The 14,710-nt window shown below is 34.9% G+C and overlaps 1 protein-coding gene and 1 non-coding gene across 3 annotated transcripts in view; one reads left to right on the forward strand and one right to left on the reverse strand.

Moving 5' to 3' along the window:
• LOC142349618 (protein FRG1-like) overlaps window positions 1–14,710 on the reverse strand; it is a 281,897-nt gene that overhangs the window by 9,352 nt on the left and 257,835 nt on the right. The gene's annotated exons all lie outside the window — the stretch shown is intronic.
• On the forward strand, window positions 3,815–3,885 carry Trnag-gcc (transfer RNA glycine (anticodon GCC)). Its single transcript has one exon. It is a non-coding gene; the product is annotated as a tRNA-Gly (tRNA).

Here is a 14,710-nt window from a genome sequence, read left to right on the forward strand (position 1 = left end):
CTGGGGCTAGAAAAAATTAAATGACAATGTCAAAAAATAAGAACAATTGCTAAAATTCGTGATATTAAAATGTTGAAAACCATTCCATTACTATCAGAAACTATGCAGTAACCTATTATCAAACCTAAGAAGAGGTTTCCTGGCGCCTTCGGTTGGATCAGCTTAAATAATTGACAACAAATGTCAAAAACTACTTTAAAAAAAGCGAGTTTTAAAAAAAGGCTAAAATTCGTAATGTTAAAAAGTTGAGACCATTCCATTTCCACTAAAAACTATGCAGTAACCTATTGTCAAACACTAGAGGAGGTTCCTTGGCCCCTAGGGCTGAAAAAATTTAATGACAAACATTCTCAAAAAACTTGCAAAAAATTGTAAAATTTATTATAAATTTGCGTGTTTGTTTGGACTAGCAAAACATATAGCTCACAAAATGGACATAAGCAATTATTCCTATCAAAAAATCTTTATCAAATTTTACAAATCTCAATTCTACACTGGTTCAACAAAAAATTCGCGAAAGACAAAAAACGCAAAAATTGAAAAATTTTGGGCTCAAAAACGCCTAAAAATGATTTTCTAACCATGAGATAAGGCCTTCCCAGTAGCTGCAACACTCTAAGCACTTGAAGGTCTACTAGGGAAAAACACTAAACTTTCAGAAAAAATTGCAGGACGTCAAAAAAAATTGCTTTAAATTTGCGATATCAAAATCTTAAAAACAATTCACTACCACCAGAAACTAAACAATAACATACTATCAAACGCTAGAGGAAGTTCCTTGGCCCATGAGGCCAGAGAAACCTAAGAAAAAACAAACATTTTCAAAAACTGCAAGATTCATCATAAAAAGTACTGAAGTTAAATGTTGAAAACCACTCCATTGCCAATAAAAATTCTTCAGCAACTTATTATCAAACCCTAGAGGAGGTTTACTGCTCACTGGGGCTAGAAAAATTTAAATAATGACAATGTCAAAAAGTAGGAAAAAATTGCAAATTTTATCAAAAATTAATAAAATTCGTGATATTAAAATGTTGAAAACCATTCCATTACTATCAGAAACTATGCAGTAACCTATTATCAAACCTAAGAAGAGGTTTCCTGGCGCCTTCGGCTGGATCAGCTTAAATAATTGACAACAAATGTCAAAAACTACTTTAAAAAAAGCGAGTTTTAAAAAAAGGCTAAAATTCGTAATGTTAAAAAGTTGAGACCATTCCATTTCCACTAAAAACTATGCAGTAACCTATTGTCAAACACTAGAGGAGGTCCCTCGGCCCCTAGGGCTGAAAAAATTTAATGACAAACATTCTCAAAAAACTTGCAAAAAATTGTAAAATTTATTATAAATTTGCGTGTTTGTTTGGACTAGCAAAACATATAGCTCACAAAATGGACATAAGCAATTATTCCTATCAAAAAATCTTTATCAAATTTTACAAATCTCAATTCTACACTGGTTCAACAAAAAATTCGCGAAAGACAAAAAACGCAAAAATTGAAAAATTTTGGGCTCAAAAACGCCTAAAAATGATTTTCTAACCATGAGATAAGGCCTTCCCAGTAGCTGCACCACTCTAAGCACTTGAAGGTCTACTAGGGAAAAACACTAAACTTTCAGAAAAAATTGCAGGACTTTAAAAAAATTGCTTTAAATTTGCGATATCAAAATCTTAAAAACAATTCACTACCACCAGAAACTAAACAATAACATACTATCAAAAGCTAGAGGAAGTTCCTCTGCCCATGAGGCCAGAGAAACCTAAGAAAAAACAAACATTTTCAAAAACTGCAAGATTCATCATAAAAAGTACTGAAGTTAAATGTTGAAAACCACTCCATTGCCAATAAAAAATCTTCAGCAACTTATTATCAAACCCTAGAGGAGGTTTGCTGCTCACTGGGGCTAGAAAAATTTAAATAATGACAATGTCAAAAAATAGGAAAAAATTGCAAATTTTATCAAAAATTAATAAAATTCGTGATATTAAAATGTTGAAAACCATTCCATTACTATTAGAAGTTATGCGGTAACCTATTATCAAACCTAAGAAGAGGTTTCCTGGCGCCTTCGGCTGGATCAGCTTAAATAATGACAACAAATGTCAAAAACTACTTTAAAAAAAGCAAGTTTTAAAAAAACTGCTAAAATTCGTAATGTTAAAAAGTTGAGACCATTCCATTTCCACTAAAAACTATGCAGTAACCTATTGTCAAACACTAGAGGAGGTTCCTTGGCCCCTAGGGCTGAAAAAAATTAATGACAAACATTCTCAAAAAACTTGCAAAAAATTGTAAAATTTATTATAAATTTGCGTGTTTGTTTGGACTAGCAAAACATATAGCTCACAAAATGGACATAAGCAATTATTCCTATCAAAAAATCTTTATCAAATTTTACAAATCTCAATTCTACACTGGTTCAACAAAAAATTCGCGAAAGACAAAAAACGCGAAAAATTGAAAAATTTTGGGCTCAAAAACGCCTAAAAATGATTTTCTAACCATGAGATAAGGCCTTCCCAGTAGCTGCAACACTCTAAGCACTTGAAGGTCTACTAGGGAAAAACACTAAACTTTCAGAAAAAATTGCAGGACGTCAAAAAAAATTGCTTTAAATTTGCGATATCAAAATCTTAAAAACAATTCACTACCACCAGAAACTAAACAATAACATACTATCAAACGCTAGAGGAAGTTCCTTGGCCCATGAGGCCAGAGAAACCTAAGAAAAAACAAACATTTTCAAAAACTGCAAGATTCATCATAAAAAGTACTGAAGTTAAATGTTGAAAACCACTCCATTGCCAATAAAAATTCTTCAGCAACTTATTATCAAACCCTAGAGGAGGTTTACTGCTCACTGGGGCTAGAAAAATTTAAATAATGACAATGTCAAAAAATAGGAAAAAATTGCAAATTTTATCAAAAATTAATAAAATTCGTGATATTAAAATGTTGAAAACCATTCCATTACTATTAGAAACTATGCGGTAACCTATTATCAAACCTAAGAAGAGGTTTCCTGGCGCTTTCGGCTGGATCAGCTTAAATAATGACAACAAATGTCAAAAACTACTTTAAAAAAAGCAAGTTTTAAAAAAACTGCTAAAATTCGTAATGTTAAAAAGTTGAGACCATTCCATTTCCACTAAAAACTATGCAGTAACCTATTGTCAAACACTAGAGGAGGTTCCTTGGCCCCTAGGGCTGAAAAAATTTAATGACAACCATTCTCAAAAAACTTGCAAAAAATTGTAAAATTTATTATAAATTTGCGTGTTTGTTTGGAGTAGCAAAACATATAGCTCACAAAATGGACATAAGAAGCAATTATTCCTATCAAAAAATCTTTATCAAATTTTACAAATCTCAATTCTACACTGGTTCAACAAAAAATTCGAGAACGACGAAAAACGCGAAAAATTGCAAAATTTTGGGCTCAAAAACGCCTAAAAATGACTTTCTAACCATGAGATAAGGCCTTCCCAGTAGCTGCACCACTCTAACTACTTGAAGGTCTACTAAACGCAGCTAAGGGCCTCTAATGAAACTCATTAAAAAAAGGTTTAAAAACCTTTTTACAAAAAAGAGAGGGAGCACCAATACAATCCAATTCTTCGATTGCAGAAAGACAGCACCAATGCAATCCAATTCTTGGATTGGAAAAAAAGACAGCAAACCAATAAAAATCAAACTCTTGGCCGCAAGAAGTCAAGAATGAAAAGTCACAGAAGCGGAATATTTTAGGATAAAAACTGTCAAAAGACTACAATTGCTTCCAATTTGGTTCGAGAGGACTACAATTGATCAAGCATCGGTGGTTCAGTGGTAGAATTGTCGCCTGCCACGCGATAGACCCGGGTTCGATTCCCGGCCGATGCATCCTTTTCCAGTAACCTTCGTTCTAAATGTTGGCATTGTACACCGTCATAATTTTTTAAATTCTTTTAAAGTCATGTCTTTTAAATTCAGTGGCCAGTCGCTGCTCTTCGCGAGCTATGTATATAACACTGTTGCAAAACCAGCATTAGTTTGCTTATAAAGGCTGATTAAAAATACAACGTTCACGGACTTGAAACATTTCCACGATTATTTTAATTTTAAGGTTCGGAAATTCTTAGCACTAATCGGTGATTCAGTGGTTGAATTGTCGCGTGTCGAGATTAACCAGGGTTCGATTCTCGGCCGATAACTTTTCGAGTGAACTTGTCTTTTTCGCCAGTAGCAAATAAGCCTATATTTTTAAATATTTTACACCATTAGATTGTCGGAAACTCACCGTGATGGATTCACATAACCCCGATTGGAAATAAAAAAAATGAAAGAACGAAAAAAGAACAAAGACTCCAAAGTACAGATTTTAAGTATGATAATAGCCTATGAGTAACGGTAGTTACCCCTGTTTCTTAATTGAGTGGATACCGTGGCCAGTGAAATAGCAATTACACCTAGTAACTAAAAATAGGGATCTTTTCCGTTTGTGCCCCCCCCCGTACGTTATGCAACCCCAGTTACAGAGTACGTACCATTACATAGTAAATCATTATGTAGAAATATGGCACGTGCGTATGGGGGTGCAAATAATATGCATCCACTAAGCTGGGGGGCACAAACGGAAAAGATCCAAAAATAGAATAAAGTTCGAGAAACTGGAATCTAAAAAACCGCTTCATCCCTTTTCTATTTTGATTTCATTTTCAATATTGACACCATTTAATCTCATTTTATAAGCAACTGCTCTTTAAGTAGAAAAGGTGATGAATTGAATCAGCCTAAAAATTTCTATAAATTTAACAAAATTATTGAGGGAAATATACGCAACGCGGAAAAAGCTTTTGTTCGACGAAAATTGACATAGCAGAACAAAGCTTGAATTACGATCCAAACAGTCGATTACTGTAAACATTTGACTATCAGCTACATTAGATGAGCAGCATGGTATAGTCAACAAAGCATATATGAACACAAATGAAAACAAACAAAAGAAAGAAACCTAGAACAATTTAGATTTCACACTTTTCAAAGAAAACAAGCATTTCAATGTAAATAAATTCAATAAAAAAATTCAGATAAATGCTCACAGTACACGGCCTTAGACCGCATAGAAAAACTTTTCAAAAAACAGCTGCTACTACTAATGTCTTTTAATTAAATAGAGTCGAAGTCATTTAAACACTTATTAAAACCTTGAGTCATTTGAAAGCATATCAAAAGGCATATCATAAATGAAGCGTAATAAAAGTATTATCAAATGCAGCTACCAAAAAATCCCTGAGAATTTTTGGAAACGAATTGAGTCAGTCAATAAACTCGTTAGCTACAAACTGCTATCTATCAAAAGACTCAAATTTGTCGAACAAGAAAGTCGACAACACCGGATATTGCTTAGACAGTGACAAGTAACAAAAAGTACAAGCGACAAACTATTTCAAAACTCAACAAGTCAATATTTTTAAAAACAAATAGTGCCTCTGCCTTTGAAACCGTTATCTCAAACTGAAACCATCAAGTACACTAAACTTTTCTTCACTGAGGCCGTGAGACTAGTCGTTACGGAGACTAGAAATCGAACAGAAAATACGAGCAAACTGAAGAAAATCAAATACTACTTGAAAACAAGATATTTTAAAGTAAAAAAGCTATTTTAAAGTAAAAAAAGTACAACAACAAAATGATTGACTTTTGCCTAATCAGGAAGTCGATAAGACCTATCATTACTGAGAATAAAAAACAAGACAACGAAAAAAGGAAACATGAACCGACTAATGTCGGAACAATTGCTCCCAAACGACAGGCGCGCTGGAAAAACATTTGACCACGCGGGATTCGAACCACTGACCTCACGGTCCCTAACCAAAAGCACTGCCCACTCGGCTATCATGCCCTTCTTGTTGCTATGCTGCAACCAACGTTTTATTAGCAACAAGCTTTACTTCGGAGTGAGAGCAATAGAAATCACTAAAATGAAGAACGAAAGCGTCAAAAAGTCAGTTGAGAAGTCAAAGAATGTTCTAGAAGAAAAGCGCAAAAACGCTCAAGCGACAAATTTGCATAGAAAAATACCAAAACGTTTAAAATAATTGCTACGAACTTATCAATGACATTTGTACTGTTAGAAATAGAGTCCATTCAACCGTTAGATATGAAATGAAACTATTTAAGATATAATTAATCCTCAATAGACAGCAAATCATCAGTAATTTCCCAAATGAGAAGCAGACAACAAAAATCTGCAAAAACGGACATACAACTTAAAAAGTCACTAATATTTTATGAAAACATAGTATTTAACTCATTGACTCTTAGCTGCACTTTGAGGGTTTCAAACAACCGCAGCTAATTAGAACACAGAAACAAGAGAAGCGGAAAGAAAGGAAAAACATCAAAAATCTTTTCAATGTTTTCCCATTCTACCTTAAAAGCAGTTCGATCCAAGTTCACGGCCAACAACTAGATTTTTGCTGTTTTTACTACGCAAGTAAGACTCAAATCTATACTCTACATCAATTCTCACTGACAAAAAGTGGGGGAAAATGTAAGGCAGCTCCCATGAACAAATAAAAATTTCCAAATTGTAAAAAAAAAATAAGGACAAATCTTGCACAAAGATGACAACAGAGATTGCAATTAACATATAAAATTATTTTAAAAAATTTTTCAAATATGATAGCGTAAAAACAGCATATTTTTCAAATATGCTAGCGTAAAAACAGCAAATTCTCATCAAAATAGCAGTCTGGACAGTATCTTAAAATATATATGGTTGAGAACAGCGTCTTTCAATCTTTGAAGTCCGGCTCTCGCCACAATATAGGCGCATACAAGAAAAATTGAAAATAGCTGGCACATTGCCAGAAAAAAAGCCGCAATAGCTTTGTTGATCCGCAGTCTCAAAACGATAGCAAAAAACAGACCAAGATGTTATATTTTGATTAAGAACCTGTATAAAATTTCATTACGCAAATGAACAAAAAACTCGCTCCAATAAGAGTAAAAATTTCAGTTGAAATTGCATGAAAGAACGAACAAAAAGCAGATTTGAAGTGGATGTGACGTCATATGGCTGTAAAACAACCTTGACAAAATAAAAAACCAAGAGAAAACCAATAACAGCCCTAGCTATCACTGTGCGGCTACTAATGAAAAATCTGGTTAACACGAAAATTTTTCCTGAGCTATACAAAAATTTGTGTTAACTTTTGCCCCACAAAACATCTGTAGCCCGACAGAAGCGCAAAAATTATGTATCTATTCATTAGGTAAAAAATTGTCATCAGTGTAACTGATCTGCCTTTTCTTCATTAAAGGCATCACACATTAAGACAAGTGTGGAAAGTAACAGGCTAGTAATTTCTATGTTTTAGGAAAAAATTATCAAAAACTGTACTTATATACGTATATCAGAATATAAAAGTAGGCATCGTTTGGAGCTGCACCTAGCAATTGTATATTCGAATCGAAAAGACGCGTATTCTAAGCCTCTTTTCGATCTTAAAGGTTCTGGATAAAAATAGGCTTCTGTTTTTTTTTTCATTAGAGATCTAAAAACAATTTATTCTGATAATACTGTGACTTTCAATCTGCGAATTTATATAATTGTTATATAATTGCTACGAAATTGCTATATACTTTATATAATCATGTTGTCGATCATACGGTGTAGCATCTTGCCGTTTCGTTTTATACTGACAGCAGAAATAACTTAAATTAATTTTCAACTTTTGAGATAAAACTATAGCCTTAGAATTATTTCTGTCCATAGCTTCAGGTTTCACGAATGAGTCAGATAAAAATCCACTACAACAAACAACGCCTCAGGTAAAAATAAAGCCATAATTTAAAGTATAGTAGCGCAATGATTGTGAACAATTGTGAAACAGAATAAAAAATCTGGCCTTTTTTCTGAGACAAGCCATGAAAAATGCCTTTCTAATTGATGGCCACCATTTTTTATTTATTCAAAATATTGATCCGGCAAATGGGACTTAATAAAAAACGGACCGGAGTTGAACTCCTCACTATCATTTCATGAAGGATTGGAACAAAAATCGGCTGCAACAACTTGGCAAGAAACCAATTATTGTTCCGACCCTCTTGAGGGGGGAGGAACTATATACTCAACTGGTTTTTTTTTGTTCCGTGAATTTTCGCCGCTCGATATATTCATCGTAGAGAGTTGAGACTGGTATCATTAGAAAGCTCATCCAGCGTAGAATATGGAATTAAAAAGATTTTTTTAATTTTCGATTTCTACAGAGAGTTATCGAGGTTTAAAATTCTGAGAAAAGAAGAGTGAATTCACGTTGTTTTTATTCACATTTTCCGGAATTTTTGCCTAAATTTTCGTCAATTTTGCTAAAATTTGTTATAATTTTTAAGAATAGTGTCGTTGATTTTATTTTTGAAGACGAAAAAGCATTGTTGATTGTTTTGATTTAATTTTTTTCATCAAAAACAGCACGAAATAAGCTAATTTAGTCAATAACTTTGATTAAATTTGCCGACAGTACATCCCCAAACAACACTCAAAAAATCTTTGTAGACTCAGAGGGGGGCTATTTCTACTTCAGAGTCCGCTGAGAGTGCAATGTAGTTAAAACCTTGCCGTTTTTTGCCAACTTTACTCGTTGATTATCAAAAACGCAGAATTTATTTTGAGTTTTCAACTAACAAATTATCTATATCTACAACATTCGAAAAATCAGTTATTCCTAAGGGACAATAAGTATTATTAGGGCTTGTTTTTGGCCATTCTAGGACTGTTACAATCCAAAAAAAAAATCGGGTTTTATTCAGTCGGTCTTTTTTTTTTTAAAAAAAAGACTTTTTTTAATAATAAAAAACAGAACATATCAAATCAAAGCTCAGGAGTGATAGGTCCAACCGATTTGCTTGTTAAGCAGCTCCAAGCTAATGCATTAAGTTTTTTAATTGAAAATTTATGGTCGTTTCTTTTTTTTAAAAATAATTGACCTTTCAATAAATAATGGCTTAATTAACTTTTTCTCTACTTTTTTTCTTAATTTGTACAACTTCCAGCTTAATGTCAGCAAAAAAACGACCGCTTCTTCTTTCTACTTATTTAACATTTATTCTCAGTTGCAGTTTTAAGCCAGAAATTATTGTTTTCTGGCTTTGATACCACAAGATTTCAGATTTTTTTTGTTTTGATATTTGCCAGTTTTTCACGTTTTCTAATTTTGTCACATTATCACATTTTTGACGGTTCTCATGTCACCTCATTAGCATTCAGAATAAGGCACAATTGAACATATTAAAATTCTGAAAGATATATATCATCGTTTTAACGGCCTCGACGCCTCTTTCTTGAAGAAATCAATTGAATTTTTTAATTTAGTCTCTAACTGTCATTTATACTTTGTCATTTCGGTCGTATGAAATTTCCTGTATAGTGATAGCTTTCATTGGTTTTTCATAGAAGAGTAGAAGAACCGATATTCTGATATTAGTAGATAGCTGATGGCTTTCAGGACGATCAAAACAATCGTTTTCCAAAGTTAAAAAAAAATTTTTTTTCAACTTCGCAATTTTGTTCTTTTTATGTTTCTTTCTGTTACCTAATCTCGTTAGTTAACTACAGGTCAAATATAACATTATGGGTGTCAGAGGAATAAGAGGGATTGGTGTCCCAAAATCTTTTAAAGAATTTGTTATGACCTTACTGGCTTCGACACCGGTTTTTCACAAAAAAAAGTAAACTAATGTGATTTTTGTCATATTTGACGTTCTTTTTGTAGATGCAAGAAATACTCTGGATAATTACAGGTCTCGAGGGCTTTTTTTGAATAAACGACCCTATTTAAATAGCTCTTTTTGTTATTAATGCCTTTCATGACATTAAATGTAATTTTGTTTCGAAAAAAAAATTACATACTTTAGCACTTCGCTTTTTTGTCTGCTTGCTACCTAGTCTTACTAATGAATAGCCACATACTAAATTATAGCTGTTTGAAGAAGGCGCAATCAAATGTATTTTGAGTGCCAAAAATTGGCTTGACGGTTTTGACAGCGTTTTCTGGCAAGTTTCAATTGAAATTTTGTTTGTTCTTTGTTGTTCTTTTTAGCCGCTTTAAAAAATGAATAAGGACAGGTCCTAATGCCCTTCTATAGAAGTAGTGAAAATCATAAATTTGTGGTAATATTAATTGATTCCTAATGGTATTTATTACTTTGAAGTTAACTGTTTCAAAAAAATAAGTTAATTTTTTTACTTTACTGTTTTTGTTCTTTCTTGTATAATTGTTACCAAACCTTTTTATGGACTGGTCGCATATGTTTTCTGGGGATTTATAAGTTATTTTTGTTTAGTTTTGGGTTTATCTGACGGTATGTTGATTTTGTTATTAAATTTAGTTTTTAAGAGGGACATAAATTTTTTGATGTAATTAATGTTTGTTGTTGTTGTTGTTTGATTTTGCTTTTCATCTTGACTCGCTTTCTTAATATTGACATATTACAGCAATCTAATGCATCAACATTTACTCCACTGAGTTATTTGCTTTGGAGGCTATCTTATCGTTGATACAGAATTTTTTGAAAAAGACTTGGTATGACGATGCTAAATTTTGATTGGTTGAAAAAGACTTTTGTAAATTCATACAGCACGCATTTTATTATCTTGAAATTCAGACAGACGATTGTGCTCAGTACAGTTCAGTTGCTTTCCATATTACTTGAATTGAAAAACTTGTAGCAGAAAAAGAGCGTTTTTACCGAACCCGCGCTTCGAATAGCACTTAGCAAAAACTTGCAATTAAAAGCCTTTATTAGAAAGGATATTGCAACGATAACTCTGTCTTCATACAATATAGTACTTGGCACTAGCCCCTACATAGCTGCTTCTAAAAAGATAGAAAAGGTAGAAGCAAACTAAGAAGAGAGTTATCATATGATGACAGAGATGTTGAACGCTTACTTCTGTTAAAAAGAAAGAAAAATTTGCAACTGATGGAATTAGCCATTAACGGAAAAACTTACAATCTTCGAATCATTAGAAAAACAAACACCGGAATTAGCCTTTATTTTATCGCACAAGAAGACAATCAAACCGATATCAAACGGATCCGTATTACAAAAGACTCAGAACTTTACAATTTCTTTCAAAACTACCGAATTCGAGAAATTAACCAAACCACAAGCACAAACCAACTTTACCCATTCAAAATTATTTGAGCATCAACCTCTTTGTTTTGCTAGCAAAGAGAAAATACAACGCAAGCCACAACAGTACTTCTATGACACTATTGGAAGGCTATCATCCTAGAAACCCGTTCGTATTCTTCAACGACAAAACAATCGACAGAAAAGTAAGTCAAAAACTTGCAGCGAAGAACAAAAAAGACCAACCAAATAGCCTAAACTGCAAACTCTGTGACACAGCTAAATTGGAGAAGCGCACAAATTGCTCTTTCCACAAAAACACTTCAACAACGAACTGACTAAAGGAAAATGGCAGATCCAAGTCCGCCTCACGTACATCTGAAAAGGTTCTCAGGACTACCAAACGAAAACTGGCCTGAATTTGAAGGACTACTGAGAGCAAGCATTGCTGTATCTAGAATTCCTGAAGCGAACCACCAACGTGCAAGATATCTTCACCTACACTTAGCCGGTAATGCACTCAACTATTACCTTCGACTCGCCGAAAACACAAGAAACGATCTAGACGATTCGCTTGAACAACTACGCAACCGATATGCAGGAGCAGACCAAAGAAGAAACTTTGAGCTCGATCTGCAATCGAGAAAGTTTGATCCAGTGAAAGAACAACCCGATGACTTCCTCACAGATCTGCAACGCCTCGCCAACCTCGCAATTGTGGACGATGCTGCAGCTCACATAGACCGCACTGACGAAAGAACAAGACGAATAAGAGAACAATTCATTCAAGGCATGCCCTTCAAGTACAAGAAAGTGTTGCTGAAAGAGAATGACAACATCACTGTAAACGAACTATGCGCTATCATCAAACGACGAGTCAGAATTGATCAGATAAACCCCGAACCACAATACACCACGGCATTCAATACACTAAACGCATCAGGAAACCCTGCTGTGGCCCAAGCCATAGAAAGCATAATGGCGGCAGGCATAGCATCAATGCAAGTAGCACAGCCACCGCATCAGCGCGTGGAGAGTACTCGGTACCCTAGCTACAGAAGAGGAAATAACTACAGAGGCTACAACCACAACAGACAAACATACCAGTATAATGGAAACCAAAATGGCCGAGGATACAGTAACAACTACAACAGCAGAGGACGTAACCGTGGAAGCTTTCAGAGAGGTCGAGGAAATTATCCGAGAGGAAGGTCAAACTTCCAACGAAACGACCGAAGTAATGGACGTACCGAAAGATCTCCTACACCAATGAGAACATTTTGCAGAACATGTGCTAGCAAGGAGCACACTGCCCGAGATTGTCCAGAACGTCAACCAGCATACCGCGATGGAAACATGCCATTCAATCAGCAATCAAAAAACTAAATAACCTGCATGTTTTTCTACAACATATACCAGATAGCATGACAAACTATAGCGAAAATGTATTCATAATACCTCTGCAGTTCGAAACATTAATAATGAAAGCAGTAGCAGACACTGGAGCATTCAGCAGCGCCATGTCAAAGAAACATTTTGATAAAATAAGCAGAAACCTCTACCAAAAACCAGAAAAAACAAATCCTCCTGAAATAAACGTTTCTAAAGCTTTCCTACACCAATCACCCATTTTATTTACAGTCCAACTGACATTCAAAATTGGCCATTTACAATTTGAGGAACAGTTCATGGTGTTTGAAACACTTTCCGCTATCCTTCTTGGCTTTCCCTTCTTTGATAAAAATGAGATTATTATTGATGCCCACAACAGACTACTCCAAACACCAGAATTTAATTTTCAGCTAAATCTAATGCACATAAAAGGCAACAACAAACAAAAACGTCTCAACAGCCGAAAAAAAATCATGCTCAAAACCAAAACAACCTATACGCTATCACCTGGGGAACAAAAATTTCTGGAACTAATCCCATCGGAGGAAACTGATGCACAAGAACTGGACTCGTAGAGCCTACTGTCAAATTTGAAAAACTGGGCCTTGGTCTAACAAGCACGCTTGACAAACTTACAAAAAACAAAACTACCACCCTACTTGCAATCAATACAACAGAAGTTCCACTGCACATTAGACAAGACTCTCCAGTAGCAACATTCGAAATCATCACACCAGAGCAAGCACGCTACCTGATACCACTTGAGCCAAAACTTCTCCCATCAAGCGACTCAAAGAAAACAATAAAGCAAATAGAAAAATCTATAGAGAGAACAGCAAAAGGCGAAATAAATCATATAACAATAAAACACGAAAACGGATTCTGGTTTCCGACCCCAGAAACCAATACCGACACATCGAAGATGAGTGAAGTTGAAAAACGCATATATGACGAACTTGTTAAATTTAAAAATCTTGAAGCAATTCAACCACTTTCGAAAAACGAAGACAGGAAAACTTTTCTTAACGCATTCAAATGGAGCGACAGCGTACTCTCTGACAAAGATAAAGAAAGAACAGAACAGCTTCTAGTCGAATTCAATGACATATTCACAAGGCACCGCCTTGACATTGGCTACACTCACAAATTCTCAGTCAAATTGACACCAGACACAAACAGACCTGTATACTCAAAAACTCAAAGAATTTCAATCCATCTCAAAGACGATTTGCTTGTTGAACTAGCCCTTCTCCAGTACTACGGAGTCATAACAACGCTCCCCTTCAGCCGCTACTCATCTCCAATATTTGCAAAACGGAAGCCAAACGGGAAGCTCAGAATATTAGTAGATCTAAGAAAAATAAACCATCTCATTAGAAACGACTACAACAATAACAATTTCCCGATAGCTACACTAGCAGATGCGGGCACCCACTTAGCCGGCAAGAAACTCTTTTGCAAGATGGATGGCAGCCACGGCTACTTCTCTGTACCAATGGCAGATGAACAATCAGTACAGTTACTGGCCTTCAACTTCGCATCGAGAACATATGCTTTTCAAAGACTAGCCCAAGGACTAAGCAGAAGTGTCAGCGCTTTTAGCTCATTCATGCGTCAAAACCTGGACCCCGTGATAACCGCGGATAAATGCTTTCAGTACGTCGACGACATTGGCATCGGAGCACATGACACAAACGACATGTTGGAAAAACTTCGAGCAGTCTTTACATGCATCCGAGAATCAGGAATGAAACTCGCAACAGACAAATGCGCATTTGGACTCAGAGAAATACAATTCCTTGGTAATACGATAACCTCTGAGGGTCTCACACCAATTACACAGAAGATTACAACCTTTCTGAAAACATTCAGAATGCCGCGAAACCCAAAACAAGTCAAGCGAATGATCGGATTTTTTCAATTTTACAAAGCCTTTATCCCTGAACTTGCTGAAAAACTTTTACCGTTCTATCGTCTACTTAAGAAAGACACCAATTTCGTGATAGAAGAAGAACACCAAGTTATGCTGGAAAAGCTCACAAATGATCTAAGAACAGCCTGTGACCTTTCACTCAGATTACCCAAAGTTGACCAGCAATATGTAATAATGGCTGATGCATCCTTTTACGCAGCCGGATACGTACTGATGATAGAAGACTACACAACAAATGATGATAATCAGGAACTGAAAATT

The sequence above is a fragment of the Convolutriloba macropyga genome, chromosome 11 (assembly GCF_964194025.1).
Source record: "Convolutriloba macropyga chromosome 11, txConMacr16.3, whole genome shotgun sequence".
NCBI lineage: Eukaryota > Metazoa > Xenacoelomorpha > Acoela > Convolutidae > Convolutriloba > Convolutriloba macropyga.